Source organism: Alligator sinensis, unplaced genomic scaffold, assembly GCF_000455745.1.
Source record: "Alligator sinensis unplaced genomic scaffold, ASM45574v1 scaffold307_1, whole genome shotgun sequence".
In the NCBI taxonomy this organism is placed as follows: domain Eukaryota; kingdom Metazoa; phylum Chordata; order Crocodylia; family Alligatoridae; genus Alligator; species Alligator sinensis.
The window spans coordinates 966,752-981,857 of NW_005842115.1; positions in this window are offsets into that span (position 1 = coordinate 966,752).

The window sequence follows — 15,106 nt, forward strand, 5'->3', positions numbered from 1 at the left end:
GCCACAGAGGGGTTGTGATTTAGCTCAGGTAGTTTTCACAACCTAATGGTTTTCTTTGGGGAAACATTTGAGCAATTTCCCACAAAAATGATGCCAGGCTTCAAACATCCACCAGCTTTTGTAGGATCCTTGCTTCACAATGCTGATGTGTGCAAGTGTGTGTGGCGACTGACCGCCTCGGATAAGAGCACAGCGTAATTTTTGCAAGCCACAATTGACAAGGTGCACTGGGAGATTGGAAGGAACTTGTTTCTTCTGTTAGTAACCGCAGGAGTTTCTCTGAGTCTCTTGTGGTTAATAATTCTTAGAACAGGAAGCTGGAGAAACCTTAGGTACAAGAGATTCTTGGTCCCAGCTTGCTTTACCCACCCTCCGGGGCCAACTGATTAGGAGAGCACGCAGGGTTACATAATGATATTTCAGGGTCGTTTTGTTGTGTAGGTGTGTGGCCACTTCACAGGCAAAAATTTTTTGTGTCCAGAAGAAAACGCAGCAGAATTTTTCTCAGTGTTCTTAGTGGGATTTTTTTTTTTTTGGCTTTCAAATATTTTTCAAAAGCTCTCAGTGAGGCGCCATCGAGCATCAATACAATTGTGAAAATCTGCAGCACTGGAGTAATCATTTCAACAGGAACTCAACCAGCCACCTACCAAACTCCTTTCCACCCCCTCCTCATGCTGGGAAGCCCAGCCGCAGTCAAACAAACGTCTTTCACCGCGTGGCTGTCTCAAGAAGCACCATAAAGGAGCCAAGAAGAGAGGGAGGAAGCTCCAGACACTTCACACAAACCCCCCTGCCAAGCTGCCCCTTCTCTCACAGAAAGGGTGCCACTGCTGAGCACGGCTGTGGTGCATCTTAACTTCATGCTTGCAAATGGTCCCAGCCTGTTACCTTCTACTTGGGAGAAGCTTTCTCCTAAGCAGAGGGACCAGCACAAAGCTTATGTATTATTTAAGTCCTCTGAGCAGAGTTAAAGCGGAACTGAGAAGTGCAAGGACTTTATTCTTTCTGCCTATGAATAATGTTGGCCAACCCATGTATTATTCCACATAAGCAATGGCTGTACAATGCTACCCCAGCCTACCCTGTATAGGTAGCATGCCTCCAGGCTGCCCTGGAGAGACTCTCTGTAGCAGCCAGGGGAAAACTTAACCTTCAGCCCCTGCTCTACCAAAATGGACAACAAAGTTTTGGTTTAGGCCAAATGCAGTCTTATGTTTTTCGTTTAACCAATACTCTTCAAATCATTTTGGGCTCCGTTAGGCAGGGTTGTAATTTTCCTCCTACTCCAGATGCAGTTGGTTTGTGTGCTAAGGAAATCCAAGGGCAGCTCAGCCACCAATGCAAAATGATTTAGGAAGCTGAATATATTTCCCATTAGACATCATATACAACCAAAAAATATGTGCAGTTCAGTGGATGATAACAATTTTCATATAGTATCACCCCAAGTACAGTTTCGAACCCATGGCTACAGGGGAAAGGTGGGGGATACACATTGGCTGTAGGACATGTAACAGAACAGGTGCCATTGCCCAGAGCTTTCACTGTGTGGCAATATTTCTGTAGACAAAACACTTTTCCTTATAACACAGAAACTGTTGAAGGGATTTTCCGCAAACTTTTCAATACAATTTATCTTAGGGCAGAGGGTAATCACAGGGGGAAAAATCCATCATACAGAAAGAGAGAGATTTCTCTTCTGGTTTCTTTTGGCTGAATGAACAGCTGGCCTTCTAGAACTTTAAAAATAATTTCATGAATCTAATTTCACTTGTTTTTTTGTGTTTGTTAGTTTGTGTTTCTGGGTTTTTTTTGTTTTTTGGTTGGTTTGCTTTGTTAAGCTGCTGCCTGTTGGGGAAGGAAGGTTAGTCACTCTGACCTTACAGATGCAAAGAAACAACTCATACACGCTATAGCAAATTACTAGACAAAATGAAGTTAAGAACACAATATACATTAGTGACTGAGAAAAGTTCTTTGGAAGGAAAACTACTCTGCAAACCCCTGAAATGCAACCCAAGGAAATTCTTGTGGAATTTCATATTACAGCTTCACTGATGCCGCGCACGTTCGTCATGATTAATGTTATCGCAGTGAGTCCCAAGGGCTCCCATAATGATTGGCCACGTATCAAGAAGTGTTGCTGAATGGCTTTTATGCTGCGCATGCTAAACATTAAAATCATTTAAATGCCACAGATTAAGAGAATCCGATTATATTCACCTACCAAACAGGCAAATGCTCTCTCTCCTCCCTCCTGTAGCTTCTAAGAGACAAACATTGTCTGTGCAGTTCTCCAGGAATTAGGCATGCAAATCCCATTAGCTGTCATGAGTGTTGTGTGACTGAGTCCTCAATAACCAGACTTAAAACTTATCTTTGCCTAGTAATTCATGATCGTATGTGAATCTCATAAGTGTATCATACAACAGAACAATGACTACCAGTTTGTTTAAGCCCCTTATTGCACTAACTAGAGCCATTGAGATTTTCCTTATTAACTACATTGTCACCTGTATAACATTATTGTATAGAGGCCAAGCAAACTAATAATTATATATGTGCATGCATATGGGCTGTCATAGTAAGAGTCAGTCCATGCCCAAATAGCTTACAGCTAAATAAACAGGCGACACAAAGACAATCGCATGCTCTGGTATAATTTCTGCTGTCCTGTATACTGAAATAAATTGTAACAGGAACAGGAATGGACAGACATGCAGCAATCCCAGGATAACTCACATAGTAGGCAGCTGTTGCTGTACTAGGTGGCCAGGAACAGGCAACAGCCAATTTGCCTTGAGCAAATGGTTCCCCCCAAATGGACATAGACAGACACAAACTAAATGTTTCAGGTTTAGTTCTTTCCGGAGAAACTCTCCAGCTGACTGATTGAAGCATACCACCGTTAGAGGTTTTTATAGCCTGTCCTCAACTGTTACAGTGTAATACCAACTGCACCAGGGTGAATGCTTTGTCTGTCCAGACCCAAAGCGTGACAGTGCTTGAAGGGACATGGACAATGAAGCAATTTGCCTCATTCTACAAAATCCTATTCATTGAGCTACAAGGCCACTTCATGCTGAAACCTTCAATTCATGGCACACACGTGGCAGTACTGGCTGTAGTCTCATGGCAGAATGGCACTGGCCCCAGCTGAGATCCCAGGTGCTGGTGGTGCCTGGACGATCTAGAATAGACAGCATTTGCCAGGGTGGGTCTTGCAGTCAAGAAGGCAGCTCAGCATCCGTAATGCCGCTCTTGAACAGCTCTTCTTCCTGAGGAGTTCAGGTGTGGTTTAATGCCTCCCTCTTCTGCCAAAGTAAAGCAGAATCAAAGCCACCACCTGACCCTTTGGTGCTGGACAGTTCGGCCCTTGCGAGTATTTATAGGAGCTGGATTCCTAAATACTTTAAAGCCTTTGCGCCTTCATAATTTACCCTTCCCTAATGCATGATTTCCGTCTCCAAGTCACTTGGAAAGACCTTGGAGCCATTTTAATCTGTTAAATAAAATAATATTAAATGTTAATACATTCTGGAGGGTTGACACAATGAACCTATTTGACAGTAAAGTAGATGTGTATGTGTGTATAACAGAGCACAGACTGGGGAGTCAGCGTCGATTCTGCCGAGTGAGTCTGCACAGATGGGAAGTGTTGAGTACAACCCAGGTATTAGTTTGAAGACACAGCATTTCAGCAACCGGTTGCATTCTCACAGCATCAGTATCTGTGTGCAATGTTGTTCGTTAGGAAGTACAACATTCCCGTCCCAATATAGTCCTGTGAGTGCCCACACAAGTATATACCTATATTATTCATATGCAGGCACATTTGCAATCATGGCTCCTCCAAGGCAAGAGATGGAATCAAGGTCTAACACCACATCACCTTTCAGAGCTACAAACACAAGCATTGCTTTCCAGCCTAACACGTAGCACTTGTCCACATTATAGTTTCACTTGCACTGAGGCTTCAGACCTTCAAATTATGAAATGGAAATTCTTCTGAAATAGGCTCTCTAGATGCTCCTAAAATGTGCTGGTCCCAATTTCTTGCTCGCTCAGCAGTCTGTGCAGTTGGATCCGTGGTAATCAACTTTGCTTTTCCATGTGATATAAAAAAAAATGGTAATGATTTGGATAAAATGGAGACAGGCTCAAATATATTTTTTCTGGAAAAGTTTTGGCACCAACGTGAGGATGTGAAGTGACATGAGGGGGACACTCTCATCCCCTTTGAAGTAAATATTGAAACCTCCAGTGACTTCATGCAGGCCAAGATTTTGCCAGGCCTTTTTTGTAACTCATTCAGATTTCCCTGCGTCAGTCACTCCTGATTTCACCACTTCTAAGTCGCATAAGCAGCATGGACTCGGTACTGATGGTTTCACTGCTGCTTTGGTCCTGTTCATGAATCTCTTCATAGTAGAAAGGGAATAATTCTATTCTCACTTACACTTCTGTAAATCTGCAGTAATTTGAAGAAGTTCCAGGGAGTGACATGGATTCAAACTGATACCAACAGATTCAGAATCAGGTTCTTGTATAAATAAGCAATGCACAGACCAGGGATCAAATTCTCAGCAATACTGAGCATCTGCAATTCCCACTGAAGTTACCCTTCAGGCGTTGTCTTTTGATTTGACAAACTTCCTCTCCTGTTAAAAGAACACCAGCCTTTTAAGATGATGACACAGGGTGTCCTGTCTCAATTAAAACGACTAGTGGTTCTCCTTGTAACTCAGTGTAGGGATGTCTAAATCTATTGTTTTGCAGGTAGAAACGTGCACAAGTTGGATATCTTCTGTCATGGACTAATTGTATGGCTTGCTGAAGACTGATAGACAACATGTTGTGCATTTTATAGTAAAACAGGTGGTATGTTGGATTCCAGCAGAGTGCCAGATTAAATGGGGGGTGCAGTGGGTCACGAATACAATCCACCAGCAATTTTTGGCCACATGCAGTTGCGCATTTGGTTTACTTTAATGTATATGTGCTTGATTAGAAAGATTGCCTTTCATACAAGGGTTTTTTGTTGAATGGATGCAAATAATCATGTAATTATTCATTTATTCAGCCAAGTTCATCTACTGAAATTAATCAAGATATTTGAAATGGAGAGGCATGGAATCACGCGCTGATTTTTTTTAATGCTCTAAATTTGGAAAAGAAGTCTTTTGGATGATATTGGACCAACTTGTAGCATGGGGAATATTTCTATGCTCCAACCTGGAGCATAGAAATATTAACACTAAAAAGCCACAGAACTTTCTACTGATCGTTTTGAAAGATTTTAATATCTTTTTCTCCCCTATAAATTCTACATTCCACATGTAGTGTTCATCCTTAAAATTATGTCATTTTACTTGAGATAAACAGATAAAGGTTATTTCAGTATTTGCAGCGTTTCTTCTATTTTTCTGTACTTCCTTTGAAGAGTATCTAATATCAGCCACAGTCAAAGGCAGTATTATTTAGTTATCCAAGGCAAAGCATCAGGTGTGTGAATGTGATTATTCCACATGTACATTCATTGCATAACCTCAGTGTTGGTAGCTTACTCATTTAGATGGACTAAACGGACAATGTATTTTTGTAATCTTTCTGGGTTCTCTTGGGATCACTTTGTAAATGAAATGTTACACGTGCAAATCTAAGCCTAGTGAAGTCTCTTTCAGTACCAATAAAGAGCGGTCATTTCCTAATAAGTGCATTAACAGCTGGAAGCATTGTTCTGCAGATAAGAGAAAAATCTTTGCAAGAATTAAACATCTCTATTAAGAATAGGATGTTGTTCTCCAGGGGGTCAGTCCTGAAAGATGCAGACATACTAGGCCTACTTTACTTCAATGGGTCTATGCATGTTCTTAGAGTTAAGCATTTGTCTGAGTGCTCTGTTGATTTGTGGTCAGAGGACTCACAGGGCATAGCTGTAAAATACCAACTGAGTCATTGGCCAGAGCAATACATTAAATAAATTTTAATAGTGTTTCATAGGTGGTGAGTCATGGCCAGGTATTTGTTTTGCTTTTGTGGCTACATACAACCAGATATGTCCAAGAACTTCACATCCCTGTTACTGAGCATTTGGCAGCACAAGCAAAGGAGAGGCTGACAGATTTTGAACATCTGTACCTAGCCTGTCTGCCTTGGTCATCTTCCCCTTTCCATGTAGTCGAGGCTATACAGTCCAGGCAGCATCTGCAATCTCTTCCAGTGAGTTCCCATTGCTGCTCCTCTGTTTTTGCTCTCCTGTCTTATCTATCAACCTGCACCATTAGTGGATGGGAAAACAGAAGATAGAGACCTTATAACATGTAGAAGAGAAGCTAGTTGAGGCTCCATTTATTTCATTTCTCATTGGCGGGGAACCTTAAAGTTAAAAGACCTTCTCTCTCCTTATACCTTAATGTCACAGATGTGATCAGCAAAGGGACAGGAATATTGATCCCTGCCATATCCATGACCAGGTGCCACAGTAATTATCATCATCATGTAATCCCTGATGTACACCATGAAGAGTGCCCTTTCTTGCTATATGTTTCTCTTCTAGCTCTGGTTACTACTTCAAGAAAACACTTAAGTTAGATGCATCAGGACTTCAGACAAGGTTCCATTTCACCTGGCCCAAAATGTCAGGAAAGGGCCCAAAATGTCAGGAAAGGCCCAAAATGTCAGGAAATGTCAGGAAAGTCTTATTTGGCCTATTGAATTCAGGCAGCTGTACATGTGTGGGTGCACCTTACCATCTCCCCATTTCACCTCTTCTCTAATAGTGACAAGTATCACACTGGTTGAAGCACCAATAGATCATCATCATTGCTATTCCCGTTCTTGTTATAACTCTCTGTTCTGGTAGCACTTAATACAATTGGCTTATGAGTGTTAAGCACTCTTTACCCATGAAACAGAAAGAGGCTCTCTGTCTTTGAAAGCATACAATCTAAGCGTACGATGATGAAGGTTTCTTGTATACACTGGTTCAGTAACCTGTGAATGGAATTTAACACTTGGATTTGCACAGTCATACATTACATCTATTACATCTACAAGTGGGGAGCTTATCTAGCAAAGTGCATGGTAATGTGCTTGTAAGTAGGCCTGTGCCTTGGGTGTTAGCTGGTAGGCAAGCTGTTCTGCCCAACAAAGATAAGTCCAAGTATTTTCAACTTGCTCTGTAGCTGGTATTCTGAACCTGTACCTTTGAGAGGAGACGTGGAATATGATTCTTAGTTCCTCTGGTGTACAACTCATCTGTTTACTACAAATATTTTTTTTTTACCTCCTGGAGAGATTTTGGGCTCTGACTTTTCTCATTTCCACTGAGGCAGATGAGGAAAAACTTAAGTCAGTGGGTCTGCTCCAAGGTGACAAAAATGGGAATCAAGGTTTGGCTGATAGCATGCAACCCTTCCCCTGGAATCAAAAAAATGGACAGGCAAGTTGTTCCCGTTTGCAGGCTAACCCAGCTCACTGGCAATACCGGGCTCTTACATTGGTGCAGTTTTAATTGGAAAGGCCCTAGATAGATATGTGACTTAAGTAACAGTTAAAGATATGCACAGTGCTACAGAAAAAGCTGTGAGATTAACAAGACCTTTCCATTCCTTTGGGATATTTCTCTTTGGTCTCCCTCACTCTGTCCCTACATAAGGTTTTCAAGTCAAAGATATCATGTTCCTCTTGTCTGCAAAGTGCCTAGCATATGATCTAAAATAACAAGGCCAAATAAATAATCAGCGGGGCAGTTCAAGTGATTGGCTTACATCGTTTCTTTTAGGACATTCTGCAGGGAGGTATCTCTCACTAGCAAACGAGTTTATTCCAGACCAAACTTTTCCATTGCTAACTTCATTTCCATTCTTTTAGCTACTAACTTGTTCATCTGGGCTAGGGGCAGAAATGACACATCAATTGGTATAAGTGATTGGAACCCGGTTCATATCTGTAGTTCAGTGTGCATAAACCATTTTTAAAATGGCCCAAATAGGTTTAAGATAAACCTGGACGGTTGTAGTATCAGACTTAACTGATTTAGGGTAAATTGGTTTATTGAAATTCTGCCCCATATGTCCTCCAGATTCAAGTTAATTCACAGTTCTTCAGCATCCTAGGATACTTTGCACCTCTCCCACAGACACCCCCCCCCGCCCGCCTCACAGGGTGGTCGGGTGAGCCTTGGCCCAAGCTGTCTGCTCCAGCCAAGCAGGGATGTGTGCTCTAGCACCTCCCAGCTTCTGGCCTTGGCCACTGCAGGCATATGACTGCATTTGCAGAATCAAAAATGAATGTCTGTTTGCTCGCTCATCATTTCAATCTACTCAGCTCAGACTAACCTGCAAAGATTGAATCGATTCAGCTCAGGCTGTTGACTTTCCGTACTTAGCCCATGCTTGATAATTCCCCTCCCGCCCTGACCCTTAGACCCTTGCAGATAGCTATCATTTAGTTCAGTTCAGCCCTGGGAAGTACTGGCTGTGACTCTCCTGAAATGTCTTCCTTGTCACTCTCACTTTGTTCACATCTCCATGGCTCATGTTCCTTGTGGCAAATCTGAAGCATTTTTCTGAGTAGTTTTGGTAGGTAATCAGTCTCCCCAACAACCAGCCGGGTTTGACAGTCACTGCTATGGTAGAGGAACTTCTTTCAGAACAATGATTGCATTAAGAGGATAACAAATGGTGACTGGGGAACAGATCTAGGATAGCTATTGCAACTCAGAAGACTTATAGTAGAGCAATAGTGGTGCAAGCAAGTCAAGAGAAGCAAGCAAGAAGCAAGCGAGAGAATCGAGTCTAAGTGCAAGTCTCTCACTGCTGGAACATCTTTGAGGATAATTCTGGGTCAGTATTAGCACATACCAAAAGCTTTTTAGACCAGTGTTTTCTTGCAGGTCCTGCAGGCCTCATACTTACATCTACTAGTTGCTGGTGCACTGGCCCAGCACAGGGAATGGTTTAAAGCTACAGTCCTGCCCCTCATCTGCACAGTGAGACCAGCATAACTCCAGCCAGTGCTTGCCAATATAAAGGAATGGGGAATTGCATGCACTTTCTCACAGCAAAATCTATAAAAGCTTTCCAAGAAGTATTCTACCTTTCTCAGCAGCTCCTGACAAAGAAAGGAGGGGAGAGGAGAGATGTGGGTGGGGGAGTTAGATCTTGAAGCAAGCTATGGGACATGTGGATGGGGGATGGGGTAGCTGGAGGCGCCAAACACTGAAAATAAGAAGTGGTTTCATTCATATAAGCAGTTTCTGCTTTTCATTCAGAGCATGAATCTTATGATGGGATCCAGCGAGGTGAGGAAGTAACCTTTATGCTTGCACATTTGCAGTGGGAAGACTGACTTCTGCCCAGCGAGGGAGAATCTGTCAGATACCAAACACGTTCTCGTTTTTATCAATGAAGAGTAGGAAACTACATGCAAGGCAAACAATTCCCACTTCCTCTGCAACTGGAAGCATGACAACATTGATAGGCTCGCTCTGGGGCCTCATTAGAAACTGCTATCTGTGGGGCTCAGGCTTCACAGATCTCACTCCTGCCCATGAGTTATACGCTTAATCCTTCAAAGAGGGCTGCGCCGCAGTTTAACATTCCACAAATTCCCATTCCCTGCTGACACTCGGAGCTCATTCAAAAGCAGTAAGTGCCAGTGGAGCAAAGGCTGTAAAACACACCAGCAAACCTTTTCAGTGGCTAATCGGGGTTAACTCTACCCTTTCTTATGTGGTCCATGTTAAGCATTCCTTTCTATTCAGGACTGCTGGGAGGATGATCAGAAAGGGAGAATAGAGATGCAGAGAATCAGGAAGCCTAATAATAATCACTTAAAAGACATGGTAGCTATAAACCTATAGCACTTAATGATTGTTCATACTTTCAGCCTCACAACACCCTGATATAGATTTGTCACACACATTCACCTATAGTGAAGTTGAGGTCCAGAAGGTTTATAGCCCCAATTTTCAACCGTGACCTCTAACTTTGGTGCTCACATTTCGATACTACTGGTGGAGCTATGAAGAGAAGCTAGACCTGCGCCCAGTCTTGTGGGTGAACCACTCAGCTACTGTTTCTCCTGTGCCCTGCTGTCATAATCCTGCTTGAATACCTAAGAGTTAGGGATATTTCTTGCATTTCCAACATTCTCCAGATTACAGATGCATACACTCATCATCAGCTCCCCTCAAATCATTGCAGAGAAAAGGCCCACTTTTTCCAGTCTATGACTTTCTTGATCGCAGACTTGGCTCAAAATGTACTCAGCACTGGATGAAATCCCTTGGTGCTATCTGCAGTGTCTCCATAATGGTTGATATCTCCTAGGATGATCTGAAGTATCTCCTTTCAAATTTTCACACGGGGCCATCCTGAGCAACTTTGGTCAGGTGTTCTTGTTTCTCCTGACCCTGTCCCCTGTGCTTACTTTTCCTGAGTATGATACACTGGTTGTGGGGGGATCTTGTACCCTTCCCCTCTTTGAACCAATGCAGCAGAAATACAATATACCCTGGATTTGAAAAACATCTGAGCACCACCCACTGCGGCAGTAATTTTCACTTAAGGTGAGCACTAGACCTGACTTCCAGAAGATGAATTCCTGGTCCCATAGCTCCAGTGGAGTCACACAACCGGGGCTGGGAGGAAGGGGGACCCTGTGCAAGGGACCCAGTGCTGCATGGACACAACGCTGCTGTACATATGGTTCTGGTTTCACATTGACCCAGGAAGCTCTGAGGTTGGTCCCATGCTATGTTCTGTCATGGGACTCAGGTAAGTAATGCTGCAGGATGAAGCTTAGGAGTCTGAGTTACTGCTGTCACACACTTAAAAAATCTTTTGTTACTGCCTAGTGGTAGGTACTCGGATACACTGGCTTGGCTCTGGGGCCTTGACAAGATCAACCTCCATGCCTTCACAGTGTGGTTCAAATAGAGCCAAAGGAGGTAAGTCAGCTATTAGGATGCAGGGACATTTATAGATGTGCTCTGGGAGGTGGGGTGGGAGCTTTAATTAGCGCAGCTATAAGAACCACGCTAATTAAAAGCGCTCGGAGCATTACATGTCTCAGTGTCCCCGTGCTGAAAAATGGTGGCAGGGTGCTTTGAACTAAAACTCATCTAATGAGCTTTAGTTTAAAGTGCCCCACCACCATTTTTCAGTGCAGGGATGCTGATAAATGTGATGCTGGAGTCTCCCGGAGCACGGTAATTACCAGGCTGTAATTACAGTGTGTCAGAGCACGTATATAGGAGCCCCAGGAGACGTTGGTTCAAGCTCTTTGCTCTGCCACATAGGATGTGTATGATACAAGGAGAGTCACTTCATTCCCGTACCTTGTTTTCCCATCTGTGTCAAAGTGCAAGACTCATTTTCTCTGCCACGTCTTGCAGAGCGGGGTCTGTTTCTTTGCATGCAGGAGTACGGGACTTAGTAGAATGGGGCCACGCTTTCCCCCATTCTACTGCAATAGAAATAATAAGTAACTACAGTGATGGGAGCCAATCTGAGAGCCTAATCCTGCATGCCTTTACTACAGCAAGAAGTCCAGGGGGCTTCAATAAAGAAAACACGCGTGAGTGAGGATTGTGCATCGAAGCAAAAGTTTGCAGAATGGATCCTGAGTGATTGCAGCATGAGACTTGCCAGTATTTGTTTCCTCAGTGGGTCGTGGTTTGCAGTTTTCTAAGAATTTCAGTGACAGGTAGGAATTTGGAAGCTCTTATAGACTGATAACAGTGGCCGTTATGATTTGTCAAGTGTGAAAGTCAGGCATGTGTTGTCCCCAGAGATACGCAATTCTAGGCAGCCCCGTACCACCCGTAGATGAGTGTTTACAACTTTCTGAATCAACTGTCACTTTTTCCCCTTTTTTTTTCTTTGTTCTATTTTTTTTTTTTATGAATGAAGTCTGAAGAAAACCAGACAGAAAGGAAGGCTGCAACATGTTTTATGGGTTCAGTTTCCTTCTGGTGAGGATGTTACACTTACTGAGGTGAATTTTTGAAAGAGATGTGGAAGGGTTTTCTGGCCATGGTCAGGGGATATTTCATTCATGCAGGAAGTTGCAAAAGCCGAACAGAAAGTATGTATTCTGGAAGTTTCAATTAAAAAAAAAAATATAGGTGAAGGTGAACTATCAGCTGAGACTGAGAAACTCAATTCATTTTGCATTCCTGAATAATCAAAATGGACTTTTTAATAAATAATTACTAATAAAAGAGCCTTTAATGCCAAGTCATCAGAATAATTTTCCAACTGCTTTCTTTTACCTAAGAATATTGGAAACACGGGTTTCAATGGCAAAGGCCCATTCGTAATCATTACAATCTTCCCCTTTCATTCCCAAAGTACTTAGACAGGCAGCTTTTCTGAGCAGTGATTGACCTTTTTGTTGTATGTTTGTACAACACTTAAAAGGACCCTGGTCCTTGTTTGGCATAGTCCTAGGGGCTGCTATAATGCAAATAACAGATACCAATAATGATTAATAATGGCAAATGGAATTGCTTTATCCAAAGCATTGCTGTCACCTTCCAGTTACATCAACTGTTTAACTGGGCACATCCATGCCATGTGGCACTTATGGGTAGGAAGGACACCGGTTTAATTTAGGAACCTTTGAGCAAAACTCATTCACTATCCCAGGACATGAGTGAGTCCCAGGGAGGTGGAAGCTGGGGTACTCTGACATACTTGCTCCTCTTCTTTATTTTGACTCTTTAGCATGCAGTGCAAATGCTCACTTAAGACTATGAAACCAGTATTGAGGTGATATGTGTAGGTTTGGGATGAGGGCGGCAGCGGGGAGGTGAAGAGGGAGTAATATCACATGAACCACTGCTAGTTGTAGATTTAAAAAAGGACCTTTATGATCAACTACCCTGACCCCCTGTGTAACACAGGTCAAGGAACTCCATGCATCAAGGTCATAACTTCTATCGGAGCCCTTTGTGGGAAGATATTCCTTTAAACGCTGACAGTGATGGGGAATCCCCCTGCTGTGCCAAGGGTATTGTTCCAATGATTAACTGCACTTGCTGCTATAAATAACTGCACTCTCTTTCTGGCTTCAGCTTCTTTCCAATGGATCTTGTTTTGCCTTTTCCTGCTAGGAAACAATCAGCCGTGTGTACTGCTGGATATCCCACCTACATCTAGATACTGGCGGGTCGTGACCATGAGTTGAAGGGCGTCAAAGCTTGTTGATTGGCACTTTTTTCAGCCTCTGAAGGGCTCAGTTCTGCCCTGCACTCACCTGTATGAGCACGGGTAGAATTTAGGCCTTGGTGCAATATGCACCAGCTCAAAGTCAAACTGCCTTTGCCTGATCTCCCCCTCCCAGATTTGCATTTGGCCCATGGAGTCCAAAGGATGTTAAATTGCTGTACCTTAGATGTTGATGGAACGGGAAGAAAACCTCAGCTGGATATGCAATATGAATGCTTACATGTTTCATTGGAATAGTGAAGCAGGTATTTAATGTTTGATTGAGACACATTAAAACTGGCCCTGGTGCAACAAATCCAGTTAAAATACATGTGGTTACATCAGTGAAGTCTTTCCAGGCAGCTACATGTAAACCAATTTACCTTGCACTTGAATTGATTTAAACAAGTTTAAATCAGTTTAAATGCACCCAGTGCTGGTTGTTTGGACTGGTAGAGCTAGAACTATCTTGAATTAATTTTGTTGCCCCTTTACAATTTTTCTAGTGTGAATCAACTCTTAGACACACAGAGCAACACTTAGATGCACCTTTGAATTTAACTGATTGTGTGCAGTTAACATTGCAGAGCAAATGAGAGCAGTCAGAACATAAGTGGTCCAGCGAGATGCTGGCATTCACAACGCAGACTCCTGGGATCTATATTGGCCCAACCATTGAGAACCTTAGCTTATGTCTCATCCAGCTCTGAATTCCCTTAAAATCATTCAGGGCTATTGTTGTAAGTCAGGTCCTGAATTGCTCAGCTTAAGTGATCTCATGAGATCCTGGCCATAAGAGGCATGTCAAGTGACAGAATACATCAGGCAGCCTTTTTTAATGATGGCTGTACAGCTTGTGACAGCCAAGAGATCAGTAGCTTGCAATCATCTTATGGAAACCCAGATGTCAAGAGATTTGGGCAAAGCAAACTCAAGCTTGCAAAATCAGCCAGCCAAACACCCATGGAAACAAGACTGACAGCAGCTGCAAACTGTATCAAGAACAGATTCCCTTTACAATCCAGGCAGTAGGTTATGTTGTTATTCAAGCAGCTGGCATGAGGCGCTAACACTAGAACAGGTATGGCTTTGGGAAGTTCACAGATCTGGTTCTTTGGGACATGCCCGTGTCACCTCCAGATTATGGTAGGGAGAGTGTTTCCCCACTCGGAAATGCAGTTAGTCCCCTTTGAATGGTGCCAGAAGCATGCCAATAATCATGCTCAAGATGAAGAGGTGGTTGGAGCACACCCAGTACTTTTCCAAAGTGTCTTCATTGTGTCCCTTTCCAGATGCAGCACTGCGTGTCATGGAGGTGCTCCCTGTTGCAAGGTGGGATCTCTGTGGATGTACCATGGGTTTCCCTTTTCTTCTACTTCCAAACAACACCAGGCACAAGGGGCCTAAAGTAAGCAGTGGAGAATGCTGTGAAGAAGGGTGAGGCGTGGAGGACTCAGATGTGGGAAACCTTGGTCATGTCTACACTGGAAACCTGCCATGTCCAGCCGCAGTGCACTAAGACATGCCTCGCTGCTCCGTATGTGCTGCATCCTGAACTGGAAGTGGCACAGTCATGTTCCTGTGGTGCTGTGGGTGGATTTTAAGCACTGCATGAACCTGGCCTTGCTGCTTCCCACCTGGGAGGTAGTGTACTTGGAGCACTGTTGCAGAGTTGAGCACGCTGCTGCCTGGCTTGTTAAGTTTCTAATGTAGACATGTGCCCGTCTATAGCACCCTCTCTGGGGTTCTACATTTTGGATGTAAATACTTAAAGGTGTAGCTCAATACCCTTACAGATCTAGCCCAGGGTGTTTTATACACCTTTAGGATCTGCTTAATGGGAAGCCTTAACCCAGAGCCTGGAGCACAATAGAGAAAAATGC